Below are 25,096 nucleotides of genomic sequence, written 5' to 3'. Positions count from 1 at the left end.
CGCATATAGCGTAACACACACTCAACGACAACAACAAACCCACAAGGAAAAGTTTCAACATGGCAAGCAACAGCAGCAGTGAGTTGAATGAACAGGATACCGGTACACCACAACTGATGGACGGGAATACTTTAAGGGGGAGGAACAGAAAGTTTGACTTAAAGTTCAAGCTAGCGGTTGTGAAGTATGCAGAGCAGAATTCTGGTTTGGCAGCGGCCAGGCAGTTTAACGTTGACCCAAAACGTGTACGAGAATGGAAACAAAAAAAGGGAGAACTACAATCTCAGTCGGCAATCGATGGAAAACGGGCTCGCTTATCTGGTGGAGGTAGGAAGAAAGTGAGCGACGAGCTTGATGCTAATTTGTGTCAGTGGATACATCACGTTCGTGGATTGAACCACCGTGTGTCCCGCAAAATGATCCGCATTAAGGCAAAGGACAGTGACAGTATTATTGTTCTGTTTTGATGGTGGGTTTTATACTTGAGTACTTGGTACCATAATTTTATTTTTCCCGGTAGGCTGCTTTGTTTAAAAAGTTTATTTATTTTTAGTATTTGTATTCTATTTGACATTTGTTGCACTACTGTCATGTTGAGGCCTTGTTGATCTCTTGTCTTTTGATAGTCTTGTTTTTTTGTTTGTATGTTTACATTAGCTTTTACATTTAAAGTTTTTAGTACTCTCAGTGGCCTAGTGGTTAGAGTGTCCGCCCTGAGATCGGTAGGTTGTGGGTTCAAACCCCGGCCGAGTCATACCAAAGACTATAAAAATGGGACCCATTACCTCCCTGCTTGGCACTCAGTATCAAGGGTTGGAATTGGGGGTTAAATCACCAAAAATGATTCCCGGGCGCGGCCACCGCTGCTGCCCACTGCTCCCCTCACCTCCCAGGGGGTGATCAAGGGTGATGGGTTAAATGCAGAGAATAATTTCGCCACACCTAGTGTGTGTGTGACAATCATTGGTACTTTAACTTTACTTTAACTTTTAGTACGAAAAAAAATACTGCACTAACCATTGTAACCAAATAATGGCCTGGTGCAGGCTGGTGCAAAAATAAATAAAAGCCTTGTGCAAATAACCGCCCATGTCCTAATAGCCGCCCGGGGTCTGACCCCATTTTGTGAAATAAACGCCCGGGCTACTATTTGGTAATATACGGTATATATATATATATATATACAATTTTATTTTTTTTTCTTCCCGCCGGACGGATTTTTGGACGCTGGCGGGGTGTATCCGGCCCGCGGGCCGTAGTTTGGGGAGCACCTGCATTATCTACCTGTAATGACCGCAGAGATCCATCCATATATATAAACGTTGCCAATCACAATTAGCTTGTGCTCGGCTGAGGAAAAACAAAGTACATATACTTATGCCATGCATTTATGAAATATTATGAACTGTTACAGGCATATCCAATAACAATGGTAATATCAAAAATGTAAATTAATGGAATGTGGGAATGTAAAAGTCATCGGGTGCGGGGCGGAAGCGGAAATGACGTCAGACACCACCTGGACCATCTGTCAGACAAATCGTTGGAGCAAATCCTCATTATTTTTTTTTTTTTACCTTTTTGTGGATTTAACATTGCCCTGTGGAGAACTGGGACCAACAGAGACACTTACCAGGAGGACTTGAGTTGGATGCGCGGTACCGTAAGTACGTTTTATCGCTTGGCCGTACGTGCATGTCGCGTATGGGGAATATATGTGCTGTATGAACTGTGGGTGGTGAACTACAGGTGTTTGTATTGTACGCGGGATTCATTTGTGGGATATTAAGAATAAGTCTGATCGTGTTGTAGCTAATGGTCATGTATGTCTTGTGTTTATTTATTGTTTAACTCGTTTCCAGCTGAATATCAGGTCCTATACCCCCGGGACGCCTTAATTAGCGTAGTGCACAGGTGTCAAACTCAAGCTGAGCCCGGGGGCCAAATCTGGCCCGCCACATTATTTTACGTGGCCCACGGAAGCCTGGAAATAAATACAATGCTTAATCTTTTCTTACTAATTATATTTGTTCTTGACCTTTTTGACATTAAAAATTGCATATCTTTTAAAATTCAATATGATCAAAATATTATATTATCATGTATTCCAAATTTTTTTTTTTTTTATTTTAAATAAAGATAAATACTGTACTTAAATATCTTCTTTTACTCATGATTTTTAAACAAGTTATCAATCAAATTGTAGACTGTAAAATTGACAATAGATTTTACGGTTAAATTCCGCCGACTGAGGTTTTTACCGTAAAATCGACTTTGGTACTGCTTTTTTCCATATACAGTAGGACGCTATAACGAGGGTCAGCAACACGCGGCTCTCGAGCCGCATGCGGCTCTTTAGTACCGCCCTGTAGCATTTTTAAAAAAATTATTGAAAATGGAAAAAGATGGGGAAAAAATATATATTTTTTTTTACTATGTTTATTGTTTGAGGACAAACATGACACAAACCTCCTCAATTGTTAGAAAAAGGCCACTGTTTAATATATTTGTGTGTATGCTTCAATGATGAGTATTTGGCGAACATAATTTTGTCCTACTAATTTCGGCGGTTCTTGAACTCACTATAGTGTTACTGTGCGCAACAGTTTGTTTACATGTATAATCTTCCACTCCTTCTTTGTCTCATTTTGTCCACCAGAAGTTGTATACTGTGTGTGAATGCACGTGCACTTTGTTGTTATTAACTTGCTTGAGTGCTAATCAGGCATATTTCGTCAGTGCATGACTGCAAACTAATCAATGCTAACATGCTATTTAGGCTAGCTGTATGTGCATATTGCATCATTATGCCTCATTTGTAGGTATATTTGAGCTAATTTAATACCCTTTACTTGTATCCTCTTTGTATATCATTTATATTTGCATGTCTCATGACACATTATCTGTATGTAACATTGGCTGCATTTCAGATAGTTGTTTGTGTGCCATGTTGTTCCAGACCACAGTAAACATTACCTAGCTTGCCAAAGATTGTAATAAATCTATCAAAAGAAGACAACCTGCCATTTCCTTTCATTTGGACACACATCTATACCTTTTGGCCGTACATGCCAGTAATTTCCAGGAGTTCACCTTCTGAGTAGCCTCTGATTTACTAATGGTTTCTAATATTGAAAAAATGTGTAGAATAAATATTACATTTCAACATTTCTATCAATGAAGATTTGCTTCAGCCTGCGACACATAGTAATTTTAATAGTAGGCTATAATAGCTAATAGACACTTACGTCATGTGTTGCCTTCATTATAAGACTTATATACGGCTTTTCATTGTTTGCGGCTCCAGACAGGTTAATTTTTTGTATTTTTGGTCCAATATGGCGCTTTCAACATTTTGGGTTGCCAACCCCTGCACTAAACATTAAAAAACAAACAAACAAAAAAACATTAAAACAACAAGATTTTATGGTAATAAAAAAACAAAAACTGGCAGTTCTGTTGATTGAATTGTACCCCTAAAACAGTGGTATTGTTTTTCCATTCCATTCCATTTGTAGCCCATTGGGTTGAGTTTTTCCTTGCCCTGATGTGGGATCTGAGCCGAGGATGCCGTTGTGGCTTGTACAGCCCTTTGAGACACTCGTGATTTAGGGCTATATAAATACACTTTGAAAATTTAAATTATTAAAAAATGTGTATATGCTGTAAAAAAAAACACTGCTTTTACTGTAAAATTCTGGTGACTGAGCTGCCAGTTTTTAAAGTACAATTTAAATATTTTTTTTTGCAGCTTATGTAAAAAAAAATATGACACACTTCGAGAGACTTGGACTTCCTTTGTCATTCAAATTTGAACTTGAACAGTACAGAAAAGAACACAATGTTGTTGCATTAGCTCGTTGTAGTGCAGGATAAAAGAGCAATAAGGTACAGATATAAATAGATTACTATACAGATAAATATATTGCACTTTTGCATATACATCCATGTTTACGGATGTATGTTATATTGTCTTTATATCCCAGCGAGTTAATCCGTTTTGGGGGGGGGGGGGAATTGAGGGGATTATTATGATGCGTTCAAGAGTCTTATGGCCTGAGGGAAGAAGCTGTTACAGAACCTTGAGGTTCTTGTACGGAGGCTGCGGAACCTCTTTCCAGAGTCCAGCAATGAGAACAGTCCTTGGTGGGGGTGGGAGGAGTCTCCTACAGATTTTCTGAGCCCTGGTCAGGCAGCGGCTTTTTGCGATTTCCCGAATGTATGATATATATATATATATATATATATATATATACATTCATTCATATATTACTCATTGTTAAAAGCGGCCCTCTGAGGGCAACCATAACTGCGATGTGGCCCTCAATGACAACAAGTGTGACACCACTGGCGTAGTGACAGCAACACCCGGAGAACGCAGTTGCCTTTGTTACATACTCAATATTAAGAATACTTAAGGGAATAAATCCTATTTTTTATTGGGAAGGTTTGTTTTGTTTATGACTAGGACATAAATCCATGTTCTTTTAACTGCTAGTAGCACTTATTTATGATTGACATTTTCAGTCATTTACAATGAACAAATATTGGCTCAATATCTTTCATTCCGTACTGTTGGCTTCAGATATGCATGCCATTCACATGAATCATGTTGCAACAGTTCTCACACAAAATAACCACAAAGTCAGTGACTCGGCATAAGGTGGAGCAGAGATAATAGATTTAGGGAAACTGTAAGCAGATTTGGCCTGGGGCCTCACATACAGGCAGATCATTTGGCAGCTGTAAACAGGCTTTCGAAAAATCAAACCGCTAAATGGAAAATACATTTATTAGTCCAATCCGCTTAGTTCAGGTTCAGCTCTTTTCCCTCAAACGAAGTTTGCTGGATTTCACAGGATATTAGCGGGCAGAAAGAAAAAAGGGGCATCAGGGTGGCTCGTGCGTTACCGCAGTCATGTTAGTGCCTTGATGTCGCTAAGAGACTGAAATCCCCTCGGCTTGCCAAAAAAGAAGGGGTGACAATGAAAATAAACCAAGCTTCAGCAGGGAAATTGAATTTCAAACAGCCTTAGAAGAAGCAGCAAATACCTAGCAGTGATGGTACTGCAGTGTGATACTGTCATCAATACACCAGTACAATTATATTTATGTGTTGTATTTCAGATATGATTTAAAAAAAATAAATTAAAAAAAAACAGTCTGCACTCATTAAGCTTATCCCTCTCAAAGTGATTTGTCTTTGGCTACATCTTCGGTACAGGTGCTTACTCATGTTTAAAGGGGAACATTATCACAATTTCAGAAGGGTTAAAACCATTAAAAATCAGTTCCCAGTGGCTTATTTTATTTTTCGAAGTTTTTTTCAAAATTTTACCCATCACGCAATATCCCTAAAAAAAGCTTCAAAGTGCCTGATTTTAACCATCGTTATATACACACCCGTCCATTTTCCTGTGACGTCACACAGTGATGCCAATACAAACAAACATGGCGCATAGAACAGCAAGGTATAGCGACATTAGCTCGGATTCAGACTCGGATTTCAGCGGCTTAAGCGATTCAACAGATTACGCATGTATTGAAACGGATGGTTGTAGTGTGGAGGCAGGTAGCGAAAACGAAATTGAAGAAGAAACTGAAGCTATTGAGCCATATCGGTTTGAACCGTATGCAAGCGAAACTGACAAACGACACGACAGCCAGCGACACGGGAGAAAGCGAGGACGAATTCGGCGATCGCCTTCTAACCAACGATTGGTATGTGTTTGTTTGGCATTAAAGGAAACTAACAACTATGAACTAGGTTTATAGCATATGAAATACATTTGGCAACAACATGCACTTTGAGAGTGCAGACAGCCCAGTTTTCATCAGTTAATATATTCTGTAGACATACCCTCATCCGCTCTCTTTTCCTGAAAGCTGATCTGTCCAGTCCAGTTGGAAATGCATCTGCTTTGAGTGTCGCAGGATATCCACACATTCTTGCCATCTCTGTCGTAGCATAGCTTTCGTCGGTAAAGTGTGCGGAACAAACGTCCAATTTCTTGCCACTTTCGCATCTTTGGGCCACTGGTGCAACTTGAATCCGTCCCTGTTCGTGTTGTTACACCCTCCGACAACACACCGACGAGGCATGATGTCTCCAAGGTACGGAAAACAGTCGAAAAAACGGAAAATAACAGAGCTGATTTGACTCGGTGTTTGTAATGTGTTTGAGAAAATGGCGGATTGCTTCCCGATGTGACGTCACGTTGTGACGTCATCGCTCTGCGAGCGACTAATAGAAAGGCGTTTAATTTGCCAAAATTCACCCATTTAGAGCTCGGAAATCGGTTAAAAAAATATATGGTCTTTTTTTCTGCAACATCAAGGTATATATTGACGCTTACATAGGTCTGGTGATAATGTTCCCCTTTAAAAAATGAAAATGTCAGACCAAATAATGATTTACGTTTCTGGAACTGAAAACATACAGAACTTCACCACCTGGAAGTCACACAGTTGGCGTGATAGTGTGCATTGATCTGATCTGGAGGGGGTATTCCAGAATGCAGGTGAAGTGATCAACCAGAGGGCCCGATCTAGGGGCTTCCTAAAATACAAGCCGCGGGCCAAATCCGGCCCGCTCGCGTTTGAAATCCGTCCTGTGGCAGGTCCCCATCTTAGAATAAGGCGACAATAAACTTTATCTTATTGCAATGTGCTGCCTTCTGATGCCGTTAAATATTGTTAGTCATTGCATTGACACACAACAATTGGGTATTACATTGTCATTTAGATTCATAGAAGCATCATATACAGTAGGTGCCATTCAGACAGCCTTTCCCACCCGTGGTTTGATTAATAAAAAAAAAAAAAAGGAGGTAATAGATGAATTATAAAACACACCACTTGCCCACTATGGAGAATATAAAAACGTCTTCTTCAGTTTGGTATAACATTTATATTCAGACCTAAATCATTGTTATCGCTGTCCTGTGTGAATTAAAGCATTAGTTTAGCTGTGCTCAGAGCACACACGTACTCTCACAGTTGTGCATGATATGACATAAATAATCAGAAAGAACGTTTTTTTTCTTAACATTTTAACTACAAGTTAAACTCGTGTGTGTGTGTGTATTCAGTGGCCCCCGAGTCAAAACATGTGGGGACCCCATGTACTAAAGGTTTGAGTGTATTAAAACATGTGCAATCTGGATTGTGAAGCTGATCTACTAAGCAGGTGTGCTGAGGTTTGCATCTCTTAAATGAAGAACATAGAGAATTAAGCTAATTATTAGGACGCCCACAATACTGGGGGATGCAAATATAATCATTTAGTGCTCGCAATGCGATTTACCTATTTACATAAAGCAGAAAAGATCAGAGGCTGAAAATGCTTCGATAAGGTCGATAATTGTGTGGTTTGTTCCGAGCACGTGTGTTTATAAAAGTTTAAAATAACTTTGCATAGCTAGACCTGAAGTAAAGCTGTTCTCCTTGAAATTGGAATTGTCTTCCTCCAAAGGGTGCACAACAGAAATAGTTTGACAACAACCGATATAGGAAGTGTGGAAAATGAAAATAGTCCAAAGCTTGATACCCGAGAGACTAAAATTGCTTATTCCCATTTGATCTATTTAAAAAAATTCCTTACAGATGTAACCCTAAGTTCCCGTCTTCATAGAACAGGCCTTGGCAATTATTTTGACTCGGGGGGCCACATTTAGAGAAAAAAATGTGTCTTGGGGCCGGTATATCTCTTTTTAGGGACACTAAAAAAAAACCTCACAATAATGTCTGATTGAATGCTAAAAACGTTATGACAGACCGCCTTAAAAAACTTAATGGAATTTTTCATGTTCCTATGAACGATAAAATACTGAATATTGACAAAATATGAATGTCACACCCCCTTTTGATCGACATATTTTACAATCAAGTGAAACGCAACAAAAATGCAACAAACAGTGAAATATGAACGCGAAGGGTACAAAATAAAACCCACCTACAATCTGATATGTCACTAAGCTTTAGAACTTTGTTGTGGAAATCTCCTTCCGCGTCTTTGGAAACGCTTCCCGCCCACACTGCTTGGTGCCTCGTCTGAGCTGCTGTGACGTAGATTACCATAGTAACTAATTAGATGACCATAGTAACTATTTAGATTACCATAGTAACTGGTATATCATCCAAAAGCGCAGATTCCAACCATTGAAATACTTTGTATAGTTCAAGACTTACGGTCATTAGAAAACATGACTGCACATCATAATGGCAGCTACAGTTTCCATCTTAAAGATCTAAAAAAAGTATTTGGGAATGTCCGGCGGGCCAGATTGAAAAGCTTAACGGGCCGCATGTGGCCCCCGGGCCTTAATTTGCCCAGGTCTGTCATAGAATATACATGTTTTCACTTGCAGCTACCTAACTGGGACTGGAACTGCACTATTTCACTGTGTTTTCTGAGAATACAGTAAGTTTTTCTAATTAAATGATCAAGTGAAAACGTTTAAGTGGGTTAAATCTTGTTATGACACTGCATTCTGAAGGTAAGAAATTAGTAAATAATTATGTTGATTAGATAGATGGATAGTACTTTATTGATTCCTTCAGGAGAGTTCCCTCAGGAAAATTAAAACTACTTAGCTGAAAAACAAAATGTAATTTCAACTCTCTCAACTCAGTTTAGACCCCAATTAGCATGAAGCATGTGTTTAGTTTATTTTTTATTTTTTATACTGATTCTTTATCATTTGAAATATCGTTGGATCTTTACCCTCAGGGGGTATTCAAGCAGGTGTTGGGCAACCTGCTTGAAGTCCTCTAGGGTCTTTGGGGAACCCTGGAGAAGCACATTAAGGCATTGCAATACACAAAATAGTGTCAACTGTGCTAACGTCCTCCCAAAGAAACCTTCAATTTAGTAGCTTTCATGCAGGTACTCTTAAGCATGTGCTGCTTGTTTAAACCACTGGGCCAAGTCTGGGATATTTCCTTTCAACAAAGCAGCCTGGAGAGCTAGTGTTCAAAAAGCATACCTAATTAATATTGTTGCACACATCTATCATCAACCACAGAGAGGACAAATGATCAGAGAATTTTCCATTCTAAACTGTACTCATTAGAAAGGCGTGAGTTGTATTTGCTGCTCCTCGTCTCATCTCGGTTCCCCGTTGCATTTTTATTCTGATTCAGCTCATGAAAGTCCTTTTAATGGTTGTTAACATCCATCCTTTCCTTGAGACCTCATGGTTGCCTTCTCAAGCCGCAAACGATTGAAGACCCTCAAACGACTACAATATTAAATAGTACAATTGAACGTTTCAAAAGCTAACACAAACATATTGTGGACTAGTATTTGCCTGTAGAATGTATCCTAAAGACTTGTGCCATCAACTAAATTGCACTTTTTAAGTAACTTTGAAAGATGCGGCTAATCTCATTTACAGAACATTTTAAACTTTTTCTGAATGTCCAAAGGCAAATCTCTGAGTCACTGCCTTCTGCCCGTGGAGGTAATGTTCTTGCATGTGAGTTCCCGACCTGACCTCAACACCCTGTGCTAATTTTGGCAGATGTGTAATGTGTCTCACCTACTAAATGGTAGGAAATCGAGATTAGGGGAAATGGACTGACCAAATACAGCATGGACCTCCAACTGTCCAATTACGCCATTGGTCACCGACCTTTTTAAGCCCAAAATCCCTGGTCTTGACCATGAACCAAAGCAAAAATGTGGACATTTGCGTTTTTAATATTTGCATCAAAATATCACTTCCACTTTAAAAAAAATGAAATATCAATAAAAATAATGTAAAGAAAATGCTGGTATTGTGTTTTTTCTCCAAATTTTAACAAGTCCCAGAAGTCTTAGGATACAAGTAAGCTAGGCGCAAGTAAGGTTGTGAGCTAAACGTAATAGGACAAACATGGTGGATGTAATATATTGTTCATTCCACGGTTTTCAACCTTGCACTCAGGAAGTCGGTCAGTAGGCGACACTTGCTCCGCTGTCACTTCTGTTGTGTCCTTTGTGGCTTACAGTTGTTGCATCTTTATATTATTGTGTTGTGGCTTTTGCAATTGTGCTGTAGCAAAAGGTTGTTGGGTACTGGCTTTATAATATTGTCTTGTCTCGTTTGCATTTGTTGTGACCTTTCTCAGCCACCGTAGGTATTCGCCGTTCTTGTTTTGATGAATGATGGCCACAGATTGGCAGACAGACTTGACGAACAATGGTGTTGAGGCTCGAACTACAGTATGTCTAACTTTCGCTGAGGCACATCTGGTTGTATAACCGACTTATACAACTTGGGTTGTTGACAAGTTGTTATACAAGCAGGTCTTTCTTCACAATGACCTTGTAAGAGACAAGTGACCTGTCATATGATATCTGGTGTGAGTGGCAACACGTCCGATATGACGTTAGAAGAGAGTATTTAAGGGTCTGTGAATTAAAGATTGTTTCCTTAACTTGTCGACCGTGTTGAATGTCATTCTGTCTTCAACAATGTCAAGAGTTCACTGGAAGTCTGATGTTGCGGAAATTGATGCACACAGTAAACATCCCTGTTTTTTTTTGTTTTTTTTGCTGAAAACAACTTTTGATAAAACATAACCAAGTATTGTGTTTGACAAGATAGATAAACCTGGCCTTACAAAATGTAAGATTTGCTGCAAGGAAACAAATTAAGGGAAATGTGATCGTGTCACACTCGAAGATCATGTTGCCTGGTCGAAACACTAGGAGCTGGTTCACATTCAGAAGACAAACCATGCATTACCAGGTAAAGTGATAATACTTTCATGACATCTTCAAAGCATGTTAATGTATTATTTGTCATAGATTTAAACTGCAACTTACACTGCAAAATAAGAGTTACATTATTTGTATTTTAGTGGATCCTCTGTTCGATATTTTATATGCATCGGCTTTAATGAAATATTTTCCCCGCGACCCCGAAGGGAATAAGCGGTAGGAAATGGATGGATGGATGGATGTGAATATTCAAACTTTAATAATTGTTATGCTATAATTAAAATGTATCTTTTAAAAATAGTTTGTCCATCATTCAGTGATGCATGTCTATTACCTTAGCTGATTATGTAATTTCCCAAACTTTGTATGTTCATAAATGTTATATAGATGTATTGGTGATGTTATTTAGTGTTAATGTGTTGATGGTGGTGGATTTCGTCATCATTTTATCTATATCTAATAAGACAAATAAAATAAAATCTGTGGTACATTACATGGGACATGTGAGTTTTGTGAGACCCACAGTACTAATGTTGATTAACATAATGGCCTTCATTACTTAATAGAAAACATTAATGCTCTCTACTAAGGATGTAAATCTCTTAGTGATGGACGATTTGATTTCATATGCATTGTGATGCATTGCGATACATTGGTTACAATGCGATCCACAACAATTTATTTATAAAACAGAACGATTCGATGCGATTTTATTAAGTGTATTAATGATTCGATATGACTTGATTTAGTGTATGGACGATTTAATAAGATTCGATACAGTGAGTGAGTGATTTAATTTTATGGTTAACATTCATCATACTTGCCAACCCTCCCGGATTTTCCGGGAGACTCACGAAATTCAGCGCCTCTCCCGAAAACCTCCCAGGACAAATTTTCTCCCGAAATTCAGGCGGAGCTGGAGGCCACGCCCCCTCCAGCTACATGCGGACCTAAGTGAGGACAGCCTGTTTTCACGTCCGCTTTCCCACGATATAAACAGCGTGCCTGCCCAATCAAGTTATAACTGTAGAATGATCGAGGGCGAGTTCTTGGTTTCTTACGTGTGTTTATTGTTAGGCAGTTTCATTAACGTCCTCCCAGCGCGGTAACAACACACAACAAGAGCAGTCACGTTTTCGTCTACCGTAAAGCAGGTAGTCTGCCGTAAACAGCAATGTTGTGACACTCTTAAACTGCCATCTACTTTACATGCATATGTGACAATAACATCTACGGCTTTTAGAGAGTGCAGTGCACAACTGCGCACACAACAAGGAGACGAAGCAGAAGAACGAGGAAGATACAGCCGTGGTGACGCCGACGACGAGTAAGATGAAGAAATACGCTTGTAAGTTCCAAGCCGCAGCTGCGATTGGACGTGGATAGCCTCCGGGAAGAAGTAGTGGACTACCAAGTGCTTGGCTTTGAAGATCTTCCTCAGGAAGCAAAGGCTGACCGTTTTTGGGCCATGCTAGGGACAGATGGAAGATTCCAGACTCTAGTGCATTTGATGAAAGCACTTTTATGGGTGCCACACAGCAATGCATCATAAGAGAGGGTGTTCAGCATGGTTAGAAAAATAGTGACAGAGAATAGAACAAGGATGGACAATTCAACCCTTAACTCAACAATGAGTAGATGAGTGTTATGTGTGTGTATATGTGTAAATAAATGAACACTGAAATTCAAGTATTTCTTTTATTTATATATATATATATATATATATATATATATATATATATATATATATATATATATATATATATATATATGTATGTGTATACAACCGAGCTATACCGTCCCGAATGTTAATTTTTCTACCATAGCTGTCTCCAAAGGCGTTTCATAGAATTTGCCAATACATCCAACCAACCTCACAACCATGTGTTACCACATCAGCCCAGGACCTCCACATCCAGCAGGTGCACCTTCATGATCGTCTGAGACCTAAATAATTTGGTGTTTATTTTTTATTTTTTTTATCCAGTCCAATCCGTTCCATCAGTAACCGAAAATCCAGTCCACGTTTTCACTGACACCTTAGCAAGGTCGAGGTAGACTGCAGCAGCATTAAGGCTACGTTCAGTGCGCTCACAACACTGCAAGGTAGAATGTCCAATTTTCTCACTGGCACTCATCGAGGGCGAACACTCCCCTTTCCTCTCCCTTATCTCTCCTGCTTGATTCTTTGTCTTGTCTTGTCTTAACTTTCTTGTTGCCTCTTTTTGCACTGCTCTCTAAATCTAAACATTGGAACTAATTAACTGAGCTCAACGAAATTGACAAGATCTTGGATTTGGGGGAACCTCCTTGTTTTGACAAAGCGGTTGTTGCTGGACACACGACAGACTCTTGGGAGAAGGAGTGCCGCATGCCTGGCGCCTTTGCAGTCGAGAACAGGAAGATAGCCACCTATTCGGAGTTATGGCAACAGTACATCTGCTGATTGGAGTAAGCTTTGCTCTGGTTTGTTGACAAATTGGAAGTTGCTGGCAGTCTTCAAAGTACCCCAAAGCTGCCACAAATGATTGGAGGAAGCGGGCAGAACTGTGACACTTTGTGATTTGGATAACATTGGACCGTCTGCGGTGGGGAACAGGGTTTAGTGCATGTGCCTCACAATACGAAGGTCCTGAGTAGTCCTGGGTTCAATCCCGGGCTCGGGATCTTTCTGTGTGGAGTTTGCATGTTCTCCCCGTGACTGCGTGGGTTGCTTCCGGGTACTCCGGCTTCCTCCCACCGCCAAAAACATGCACCAGGGGATAGGTTGATTGGCAACACTAAATTGGCCCTAGTGTGTGAACGTGAGTGTGAAGTTTGTCTGTCTATCTGTGTTGGCCCTGTGATGAGGTGGCGACTTGTCCAGGGTGTACCCCGCCTTCCGCCCGAATGCAGCTGAGATAGGCTCCAGCAACCCCCGCTACCCCAAAAGGGACAAGCGGTGGTAGAAAATGGATGGATGGATGGACGGACCGTCTGCCCTGCAGGATGAATTTGAGGACCAGTAATAGATAATTTAGAGTGAAAAGCTAATTTTATTTTCATTCTCATACAAAACATTCTAACTTGGATTGTTTCCCTGGCTTCGAGACTCTTCCTAAAGACAGTGCGGCGAAGATACAACAAACTCCCTTCTTGTCTTTCATGGACACACACCGGTTTTTGTTGACAATGGACTGACTGGCGGCTGCAAGAACACCAAGGCCGCGGAACAGAGACACGCTGCAGGCTTACACAAACACATGCATCCACGAAAAATATACGCCACACACACATACCCCACCCCCCATCCACTGCCCTTGGCGCGAATCCCTTAGGGGTGATGAACGGCTGGGCAGCGCTTGAAGAGCTGCAGCCTGCTACCTTAGCCCCCACTCCCTCCACTCTGTTGCAAGTCTCGAGTTGTATGTTGTAATATGTATATGTGCTTTATTGTGGAGTTTTTTTTCTCCCCACACCAGACTGGGCCCCTTTAAGAGCCCAGTCTAGATTTTATTTTTTTTACTCATCCTCCCCCAAAATTGTTTTCTTTTTTACTCATCCTCCCCCAGCGTTGACTTTTTTTCCATCTTTTACGGGGCACCTTGTGGCGACCCATCAGCATTCCTGTTCTGTAACCTTGTACATTGTTTGTCTAATCTTGAATGAGTTTGTGCTGAAAGCAACATTTTGTTGTACTTGTGCAATGACAAAAAAGACCATGCCATTCAGATTTTTTTTTGTCAAATCTAATCTTTTTATGTAGTCGTTCACATTACAAAAAAATGTGTCCAGATGAACATGAATGCAAACTGAACCGAATACAGACATGGCGTCATGACGTCTCACGTCCTGCAGTGTTTACAAAAGTAAACTAGGAAGTAAACATGCTTCAATTCTAATCGTCTCAGTACTGGCGCATTTGTTGCAATTTCAATAATTCTGTGCAATCAAAGTCAACATTTTCTGAACCGTGGAGGAGATTATGAAAGAAGAGGTCTCCCACAGTTTTGGGGACATTTGCATCAATGTCTGCTCTGAAGAGCGCATTGGCAATCAGTGGTGGAACATTGATTGACGTGAGTTCTTAAAACATTGTTTTCACCGGTTTCTGCTAATTTGTCAACTATTTTATTTTGTATCCATCTATTTCGGCGAATAATGACGACGCTTATGATAAGCGTCATCATAATTCGCCATTATGCGGTTGGTGCGCGGGAGAGTTCACACTGAAGTTGCATCATAACACTATCTGATTGATTTGTAATATAAAACTCATTATAATAATAATAATGTCTATAATATTGCTGAAAGAAAAATAACTTCCATATTGTATGATAAGCAAAGCACACTACTACAGCTTTGCAGTATATGTGTGCTACTTAAACTTAATTGATGTGGTTTATTAGCCTTAGTGTTATTTCAGAGTAGTATTTAGGGAGCTCTGAAGACTGGATGCACTGACAAATAGTCAAAATAGTGGAGTTCTATTGGTATTTTTTATCTTCACTTTTATCGTTTTCACCATAAATGTCAGGTTCTTGTGATAGTCCATATCAGGGGTCACCAACGCGGTGCCCGCGGGCACCAGGTCGCCCGTAAGGACCAGATGAGTCGCCCGCTGGCCTGTTCTAAAAATAGCTCAAATAGCAGCACTTACCAGTGAGCTGCCTCTATTTTTTAAATTGTATTTATTTACTAGCAAGCTGGTCTCGCTTAGCTCGACATTTTTAATTCTCAGAGAGACAAAACTCAAATAGAATTTGAAAATCCAAGAAAATATTTTAAAGACTTGGTCTTCACTTGTTTAAATAAATTCATTTATTTTTTTACTTTGCTTCTTATAACTTTCAGAAAAACAATTTTAGAGAAAAAATACAACCTTAAAAATGATTTTAGGATTTTTAAACACATATACATTTTTATCTTTTAAATTCCTTCCTCTTATTTCCTGACAATTTAATCAAGTAAATTTATTTTCTTTATTGTAAAGAATAATACATACATTTTAATTTAATTCTTCATTTTAGCTTCTGTTTTTTCGACGAAGAATATTTGTGAAATATTTCTTCAAACTTATTATGATTAAAATTCAAAACAATTATTCTGGCAAATCTAGAAAATCTGTAGAATCAAATTTAAATCTTATTTCAAAGTCTTTTGAATTCATTTTAAACATTTTTGTTCTGGAAAATCTAGAAGAAATAATGATTTGTCTTTGTTAGAAATATAGCTTGGTCCACTTTGTTGTATATTCTAACAAAGTGCAGATTGGATTTTAACCTATTTAAAACATTGTCATCAAAATTCTAAAATTAATCTTAATCAGAGAAAATATAAAAATAAAGTGTTGCATATTGATATTTATCTGTTTCTATATATATTTATTGTGAGAAATCATTAAGATCAGTGTTTCCACAAAGATAAATATCATTAATTATTAATAATAACATAGAGTTCAATGTAAATTGAGCAAATTGGCTATTTCTGGCAATTTATTTAAGTGTGTATCAAACTGGTAGCCCTTCGCATTAATCAGTACCCAAGAAGTAGCTCTTGGTTTCAAAAAGGTTGGTGAGCCCTGGTCCATATCATCCATCCCTACTGGCCAGGTGTGGCCTGTGAGCCTTAAATGTGACACCTGTGGGCTAAAAGCCTTAACATACCATCCATCCATCCATCCATCTTCTTCCGCTTATCCGAGGTCGGGTCGCGGGGGCAGCAGCTTAAGCAGGGAAGCCCAGACTTCCCTCTCCCCAGCCACTTCGTCCAGCTCTTCCTGTGGGACCCCGAGGCGTTCCCAGGCCAGCCGGGAGACATAGTCTTCCCAACGTGTCCTGGGTCTTCCCCCCGGCCTCCTACCGGTGGGACGTGCCCTAAACACCTCCCTAGGGAGGCGTTCGGGTGGCATCCTGACCAGATGCCCGAACCACCTCATCTGGCTCCTCTCGATGTGGAGGAGCAGCGGCTTTACTTTGAGCTCCTCCCGGATGGCAGAGCTTCTCACCCTATCTCTAAGGGAGAGCCCCGCCACCCGGCGGAGGAAACTCATTTCGGCCGCTTGTACCCGTGATCTTGTCCTTTCGGTCATAACCCAAAGCTCATGACCATAGGTGAGGATGGGAACGTAGATCGACCGGTAAATTGAGAGCTTTGCCTTCCGGCTCAGCTCCTTCTTCACCACAACGGATCGATACAGCGTCCGCATTACTGAAGACGCCGCACCGATCCGCCTGTCGATCTCACGATCCACTCTTCCCCCACTCGTGAACAAGACTCCGAGGTACTTGAACTCCTCCACTTGGGGCAAGATCTCCTCCCCAACCCGGAGATGGCACTCCACCCTTTTCCGGGCGAGAACCATGGACTCGGACTTGGAGGTGCTGATTCTCATCCCAGTCGCTTCACACTCAGCTGCGAACCGATCCAGTGAGAGCTGAAGATCCTGGCCAGATGAAGCCATCAGGACCACATCATCTGCAAAAAGCAGAGACCTAATCCTGCAGCCACCAAACCAGATCCCCTCAACGCCTTGACTGCGCCTAGAAATTCTGTCCATAAAAGTTACGAACAGAATCGGTGACAAAGGGCAGCCTTGGCGGAGTCCAACCCTCACTGGAAACGTGTCCGACTTACTACCGGCAATGCGGAACAAGCTCTGGCACTGATCATACAGGGAGCGGACTGCCACAATCAGACAGTCCGATACCCCGTACTCTCTGAGCCCTCCCCACAGGACTTCCCGAGGGACACGGTCGAATGCCTTCTCCAAGTCCACAAAACACATGTAGACTGGTTGGGCAAACTCCCATGCACCCTCAAGGACCCTGCCGAGAGTATAGAGCTGGTCCACAGTTCCACGACCAGGACGAAAACCACACTGTTCCTCCTGAATCCGAGGTTTGACTATCCGGCGTAGCCTCCTCTCCAGTACACCTGAATAGACCTTACCGGGAAGGCTGAGGAGTGTGATCCCACGATAGTTAGAACACACCCTCCGGTTCCCCTTCTTAAAGAGAGGAACCACCACCCCGGTCTGCCAATCCAGAGGTACCGCCCCCGATGTCCATGCGATGCTGCAGAGTCTTGTCAACCAAGACAGCCCCACAGCATCCAGAGCCTTAAGGAACTCCGGGCGGATCTCATCTACCCCCGGGGCCTTGCCACCGAGGAGCTTTTTAACTACCTCAGCAACCTCAGCCCCAGAAATAGGAGAGCCCACCACAGATTCCCCAGGCACTGCTTCCTCATAGGAAGACGTGTTGGTGGGATTGAGGAGGTCTTCGAAGTATTCTCTCCACCGATCCACAACATCCGCAGTCGAGGTCAGCAGAACACCATCCTCACCATACACGGTGTTGATAGTGCACTGCTTCCCCTTCCTGAGGCGGCGGATGGTGGACCAGAATTGCTTCGAAGCCGTCCGGAAGTCGTTTTCCATGGCCTCACCGAACTCCTCCCATGTCCGAGTTTTTGCCTCTGCGACCGCTGAAGCCGCACACTGCTTGGCCTGTCGGTACTTGTCCGCTGCCTCAGGAGTCCTATGAGCCAAAAGAACCCGATAGGACTCCTTCTTCAGCTTGACGGCATCCCTCACCGCCGGTGTCCACCAACGGGTTCTAGGATTACCGCCACGACAAGCACCAACTACCTTGCGGCCACAGCTCCAATCAGCCGCCTCGACAATAGAGGCGCGGAACATGGTCCACTCGGACTCAATGTCCAGCACCTCCCTCGTGACATGTTCAAAGTTCTTCCGGAGGTGGGAATTGAAACTCTCTCTGACAGGAGACTCTGCCAGACGTTCCCAGCAAACCCTCACAATGCGTTTGGGCCTGCCAGGTCTGTCCGGCATCCTCCCCCACCATCGCAGCCAACTCACCACCAGGTGGTGATCGGTAGAAAGCTCCGCCCCTCTCTTCACCCGAGTGTCCAAAACATGAGGCCGCAAATCCGATGACACAACTACAAAGTCGATCATGGAACTGCGGCCTAGGGTGTCCTGGTGCCAAGTGCACATATGGACACCCTTATGTTTGAACATGGTGTTTGTTATTGACAATCTGTGACGAGCACAAAAGTCCAATAACAAAACACCACTCGGATTCAGATCCGGGCGGCCATTCTTCCCAATCACGCCTCTCCAGGTTTCACTGTCGCTGCCAACATGAGCATTGAAGTCTCCCAGTAGAACGAGGGAATCCCCCGGGGGCGCACTCTCAAGTACTCCCTCGAGTGAATCCAAAAAGGGTGGGTACTCTGAGCTGCGGTTTGGCGCCTAAGCGCAAACCACAGTCAGGACCCGTTCCCCCCACCCGAAAGCGGAGGGAAGCTACCCTCTCGTCCACCGGGTTGAACTCCAATGTGCAGGCTCTGAGCCGGGGGGAAACAAGAATTGCCACCCCAGCCCGTCGCCTCTCACTGCCGGCAACGCCAGAGTGGAAGAGAGTCCAGCCCCTCTCGAGAGAACTGGTTCCAGAGCCCTTGCTGTGCGTCGAAGTGAGTCCGACTATATCTAGCCGGAACTTCTCCACCTCGCGCACTAGCTCAGGCTCCTTCCCCCCCAGCGAGGTGACGTTCCACGTCCCAAGAGCTAGCTTCTGTAGCCGAGGATCGGACCGCCAAGTGCCCTGCCTTCGGCTGCCGCCCAGCTCACATCGCACCCGACCTCTATGACCCCTGCTATGCCTTAACATACCATTACAGTAATAACAGGAAACTAACAATATTGCTTTTCAACCATTTCTATTTCTTCAGTATTTGCTGTGTAATTCTAATACAAGAAAAACAAATCTTGCCAGTGCAAAAATTCTGAGTCAAAGAGGTTGTGCACAGACAACACATCTTTGGGTGGACATCCAGGCAAGAAAGTTTCTTTCCACCAGAACCTCCTCTGTTTCCAGGTCAACTCTATAGTGCTGTGCAAGTGTGTTTACACTACTATCATCTGTGCAATGTTTCCCTGTTTGCAAGTTGCCTGTGAGCTGTTCCATGCAACAACACTGTCCTTACGTGTTTGGGCCATCTCATGCTTACTAAAGATGACTGAAGCTTTCTTTCACTTCCACTTTCACTTTCACTTCCACTTTCAACCTTTTAGAGGTACTCAGTGTTTGTTGTGTAATTCTAATACAGTGCCAAGTGCAACATTTTTTGCTCGCGAGCTTGCATCACAGGAACCTCCTGGGGGTTAAGCCTCCCCTGTTCTTCAAACCTAGTGGCGCCCTTGTTGGCCAGAGAATAAGTAATGTTAGTAATGCTCAAAATCTACAGTGTTTGAATTATTTGAATGTGAGGTTTAGGGGCCAACCCAGCTGGAAGATGCTAAATGTGTACCAAAACCTGAGGCAGAGTCATCGACTTCACATTGCATCTGTCTTGTATTGGGGTCATTAGTTAGGATTTGGTGAAGTTACTTTGCAACCCAGGTGTGCACCACCACTGCGCTCCCAGTATAATTAACAACAGATTTTGACGATAAAATGATCGGTTATTATTTATTTTAGGGACGTCTGGGTCGGCGTCTTTAAATGATTTGTTTCATGACATGTTTATATAAGTTACAATAACCAACATTACTTTGTTGTAGTTGTACAATTGAACATATCCAACACAGAGTAAGAAGAAGCAATCTTAAAACCAAAAGCCCTTTGAAGAAAAATGTGCTAGTTGGACAATATTTTATATTCATTTTTTTATGCTCAGTTCGGATTATCGGAATAAGACATACCATGGGCTTCGTAAATGAAAATAATGTATCGCGGTAAGCCCTTCTAATGAGTCTATAGGTCTAAACATTCCATTCTGTCAAATATACACCTTTAGATTCCTTCAGCCGCTTTGCTTGCAAATGACTTTCATATTTATTCATATTCCCAGTCATCATAGACATGCCAGCCGCCAAAAGTCCGTACGGAGATTACAATCAGATGCATGTCATGTTCAATTTTAGAAGCGATTTGTCCCAATTGCTATCTCTCCATTTCCTCCTCATTGCATTCCCTTATGTCAGTATGATCAAAGGCGTTGGCGCCTTAGTTTCGTTCATGTCGCAGAGGAGAGGGCAGAGACTTTTCCCTGGCAGATGCAAGCTTAAAACATAAGAGAGGGAGGGGGAAGTGAAGTACATGATGAGGTTTTATTTCTGGTCCAAAACAGAGAAGTGACACTTTACTTTTGAGATCCTTGAGTATAACTTGAAATTATATGAAACGGTGGAAGAGGGGTTAGTGCGTCTGCCCACAAAACGAAGGTCCTGAGTAGTCGTGAGTTCAATCCTCTGGATCTTTCTGTGTGGAGTTTGCATGTTCTCCTCGTGACTGCGTGGGTTACCTCCGGGTACTCCGGCTTCCTCCCACCTCCAAAGACATGCACCTGGGGATAGGTTGATTGGCAACACTAAATTGGCCCTTTGAATGAATGTGAGTGTGCATGTTGTCTGTCTATCTGTATTGGCCTTGCGATGAGGTGGCGACTTGTCCAGGGTGTACCCCGCCTTCCGCCCGATTGTAGCTGAGATAGGCTCCAGCGCCCCCCGCGACCCGAAAGGAATAAGTGGTAGAAAATGGATGGATGGATATATGAAAGACTTCTAAAATTATACAATGATGGATTTGGGATGTCTTAAATTACAAATACAGGTAAACTGTATTTGGTTAAAACAGTGATTCCCAAACCTTTTTTGTCACTCCCCATTTGGGAACATGAAAATGGAAGCTTCACAGTGTATTGGCTAAATGAGCAGGTATCGGACACCTCGGTCTCCTTGGACGTATCCTCGCTCATCCATGCGGACTGGACACTGGCCGAGAGTTGGTGGACGGCCGAGGGTGGAGTCGACTCTCTTGGTTGCTTTGTTGGGTCTGCTCCTGTCTCTGGCCATGCTCCCCCGACCCCAGCAGATGATGGCGTGGAACACCGCAGAGGCCACTACAGTGTATATGCTTTTTGTTTTTTTTTGTTATTGTAAGAGCGAACACTGAGGAACTCTTTTTCTACCGCAGTAACACATCGGCTTGTTACGGTATCAGCCGCAAAGCTAACTACGGCAAGCGATAAGCTCGCCTCTACAACAACACGAAAGGCCTTTGAGTTTGTAATGCACAACATTGCGATAGAACACCAATTTGTACTGACTGAAAACATGAACAATCATATTACAGTATGTGTAAAGCCGTGGTTCTCAAATGGGGGTACGCGTACCCCTGGGGGTACTTGAAGGTATGCCAAGGGGTACATGAGATTTTTTTTAAATATTCTAAAAACAGCAACAATTCAAAAATCCTTTATAAATATATTTATTGAATAATACTTCAACAAAATTTGAATGTAAGTTCATAAACTGAACATCAAATCAAGTAGGCTATTCCATTCATTACAATGCAACAATGCAATATTCAGTGTTGACAGCTAGATTTTTTGTGGACATGTTCCATAAAAATTGATCTTAAAGATTTATTTTTTTGTGAAGAAATGTTTAGAATTAAGTTCATGAATCCAGATGGATCTCTATTACAATCCCCAAAGAGGGCACTTTAAGTTGATGATTACTTCTATGTGTAGAAATCTTTATTTATAACTGAATCACTTGTTTATTTTTCAACACGTTTTTAGTTATTTTTATATATTTTTTTCCAAATAGTTCAATAAAGACCATTACAAATGAGCAATATTTTTGCACTGTTATACAATTTACTAAATCAGAAACTGATGACATAGTGCTGTATTTTACTTCTTTATCTCTTTTTTTCAACCAAAAATGCTTTGCTCTGATTAGGGGGTACTTGAATTAAAAACATGCTCACAGGGGGTACATCACTGAAAACAGGTTGTGGGTGTATTAGCCCACATTTCATGTTTTGTTTGTACATAGCTGAGCTCGCCAGACAGCGTATCTACTGTAGTTGTACTAACACGCATGATGTGCTGCATGTATCATGATCAATATTAAAGTGACTCACTCGATGGACAGTTGTTCTGGTCCAGGTGGCCGGGGAAGTTCCCTGTTAATTTTGGGTAAGCAATCCATTTATGTCGAAATAGCTTGGCTCCAAGATCCATATTTATAGCGTCAAAATTGCTTTCATCACCCTGTCCTGGCATCCGTTTGCTCCAACGTCTGACTCTTCCTTCGTGCTCGCTTCTATAAGCAGCAGTATATTTAGCTTCAAAAGAATAAGGTTGTGATACCTCATTTGTCCAAAAAGAGTCGTCTTCGCTGTCTGTTACTAAGTCTGCCATGATTAGAACACACACTCGTTTGTCACACATTTGTTGCCAGAAGTCCGATGTGCGCTGTATGGAAACAGAAATCAATGCGCAAAAGAAATCCGTCCCGGAAATGATTGAAAGTAACAAAATACGGTAAATATTGAACATATTACATATACTTATGAACGAGTCTGTTACTACATTATATATAGACTTGCACTGTGTATATAAAACATTGCTTGAGGGTTTGGAAGTTGTTATTCAAAGGGCTTTGAAGGTTACAACAGTGATTAGCCCCATCTTTCAAGCGTTTTTTATCATCTTTGAAAATATTTGTGTTCTTGTCTCTCATAATGATTGTGAATGATAGGCAAAATTCCCAAAAAAGTGCAGTTCACTTTTAACTCATGTGATTAATCATACAAATGACTGCAGTATTCATGTATAAATGCAGATTATTCAATATTCACACAATTTATTTTGACTGCTTATGCTCCTTCACCTTAACCATGGATTGTTGCATTGATCAGGTCAATGCATACATTATTGAGGACACTGGTGTGCTCACTGCTGACATATTTCACTTCAAAATAAACCCTGACTGGACTTTACATAAAACTGATGTAGAGCAAATAAATGTAGTATTTGCAATTAAAACATTTAACAATATTCCTGGATGACATTCCGACAGTAACATTGCATTTGATGCTGTTGAGCCTACGAGAGATTTATTCATCCAGTTTGTTAATACTATTAAGGATATTTTCTTGATGCTAATAGTTCCAAAAATGCTATAATGTGGTCATCCGTGTAGAATAAAGCACTAGGGTTCCCTGCACAACAACAACTAAGCTTTTAGTTTCTGTTATGAAAATCAAGAAAGAAAATATGGTGGATTGTACCAACAATCATAATATTTATTACTAGGACTTAATATGTTAGTTTATTTGCACAAGCAGTTCTTCCTATTTATATTTAGGCATAGCAACCACAAAAGAACACAGACTAATGCAATCTTTGGTCCCGTCTTTACGTTTAGTTCTGCTCTCAAACATTAATAACATAATAGAGAATAAATTAGATTGCATGACAGAAAGTTTGTCAAACAAATCAAATGTTCAAACAAACATTTTACAAAGTGATCGCTGCAGACACAAACATGGTCCGATTGTATTCCAGAATCAGAATCAGAAATACTTTAATAATCCTTGAGGGGAAATTAAGATTTTGAGCAATATGAAAATTGTGCTGAAAAAAAAAATTCTGGGCCCCTGGAGAGGGGGTCCAGACTGAGGCCAAGGGGGAAAAACACCTCATAGCCATAGCACACTTAAGCATGTGTGTAAGAGGGAAACATCAAACATCAAAGGACATTAAAAATGTTAAAAGAGCAGAGCTAATGCAACCAGCCACTTCTACACAGCCACAAAAGTAAAACGACAACGTGTTCAACGCCATTGTCTGCTGGGCTGGGGGGAGCATGGCCAGAGACAGGAGCAGACCCAACAAAGCAACCAAGAAAGCCGACTCCACCTTGGGCCGCCCACTAATTCTCGGCCAGTGTCCAGTCCGCATGGATGAGCGAAAATGTGTCTCAGACCGAGGATATGGACCAAAAGATGATGAAAGTGATATTTCTAAGAGCCATTTCATTCGACACACTTTTCCTTGAATTTATTATCTGTATGTGTCAGGTTCAAATACAGGACATCTGTTACACAAGACAAAAGGCAAGGAATCAAACAGAGACAGAATTCAATTTGGACTCAATTGAGGAGAGACGTGGTCACTGTACTCTCTGCACAGTCCTGCACCACGCTCTGACCAAGAAGGTTCTCGTCTCCTCTTTTAATTCAGATCTTCCATGTTCACGCACCAACATATGTCACAATAGGAATGGGGAGGTATGTAAAACAGTCATTGTTTTTGGTCGCTTTGAAGTCCAAGAAGAGGACTTCTCGGGCTTGGCTCTTCCTGGATCCAGCTGGGGCAGGTGTTGGAGGACAATGGACAACCCCTCCCGTCTCCTGTCCACAGTGACTTCAAGAAGGCAGCGTGTCGTAAATAGCGTTGACCAAATAGAGGGAAGAGAGTTTGTGAATTACTTCAAAGAGAGTTCGTTTAACACTTCAAAGAGAGTTCGTTTAACACTTCAAAGAGAGTTCCCCCAGGAGTTGAGCACATCCTGCCATCTGTCCG

At 41.6% G+C, this 25,096-nt stretch overlaps 1 long non-coding RNA gene across 2 annotated transcripts in view; it reads left to right on the top strand.

Annotated features, from left to right (window-relative positions):
• The first annotated feature begins 1,517 nt into the window (after positions 1-1,517).
• Positions 1,518-25,096, top strand: part of LOC133605773 (uncharacterized) — a 91,553-nt gene continuing 67,974 nt past the window's right edge. For both annotated transcript variants that reach the window (XR_009815180.1, XR_009815181.1), the window contains exon 1: positions 1,518-1,663. This is a non-coding gene — a long non-coding RNA (uncharacterized lncRNA). The remainder of the gene's footprint in view (positions 1,664-25,096) is intronic.

The sequence above is a fragment of the Nerophis lumbriciformis genome, linkage group LG05 (assembly GCF_033978685.3).
Source record: "Nerophis lumbriciformis linkage group LG05, RoL_Nlum_v2.1, whole genome shotgun sequence".
NCBI classification, from domain to species: Eukaryota; Metazoa; Chordata; class Actinopteri; order Syngnathiformes; family Syngnathidae; genus Nerophis; species Nerophis lumbriciformis.
The sequence above is the reverse complement of the archived record's forward strand: the minus strand, read 5'-3'. Positions and strand labels throughout refer to the sequence as shown.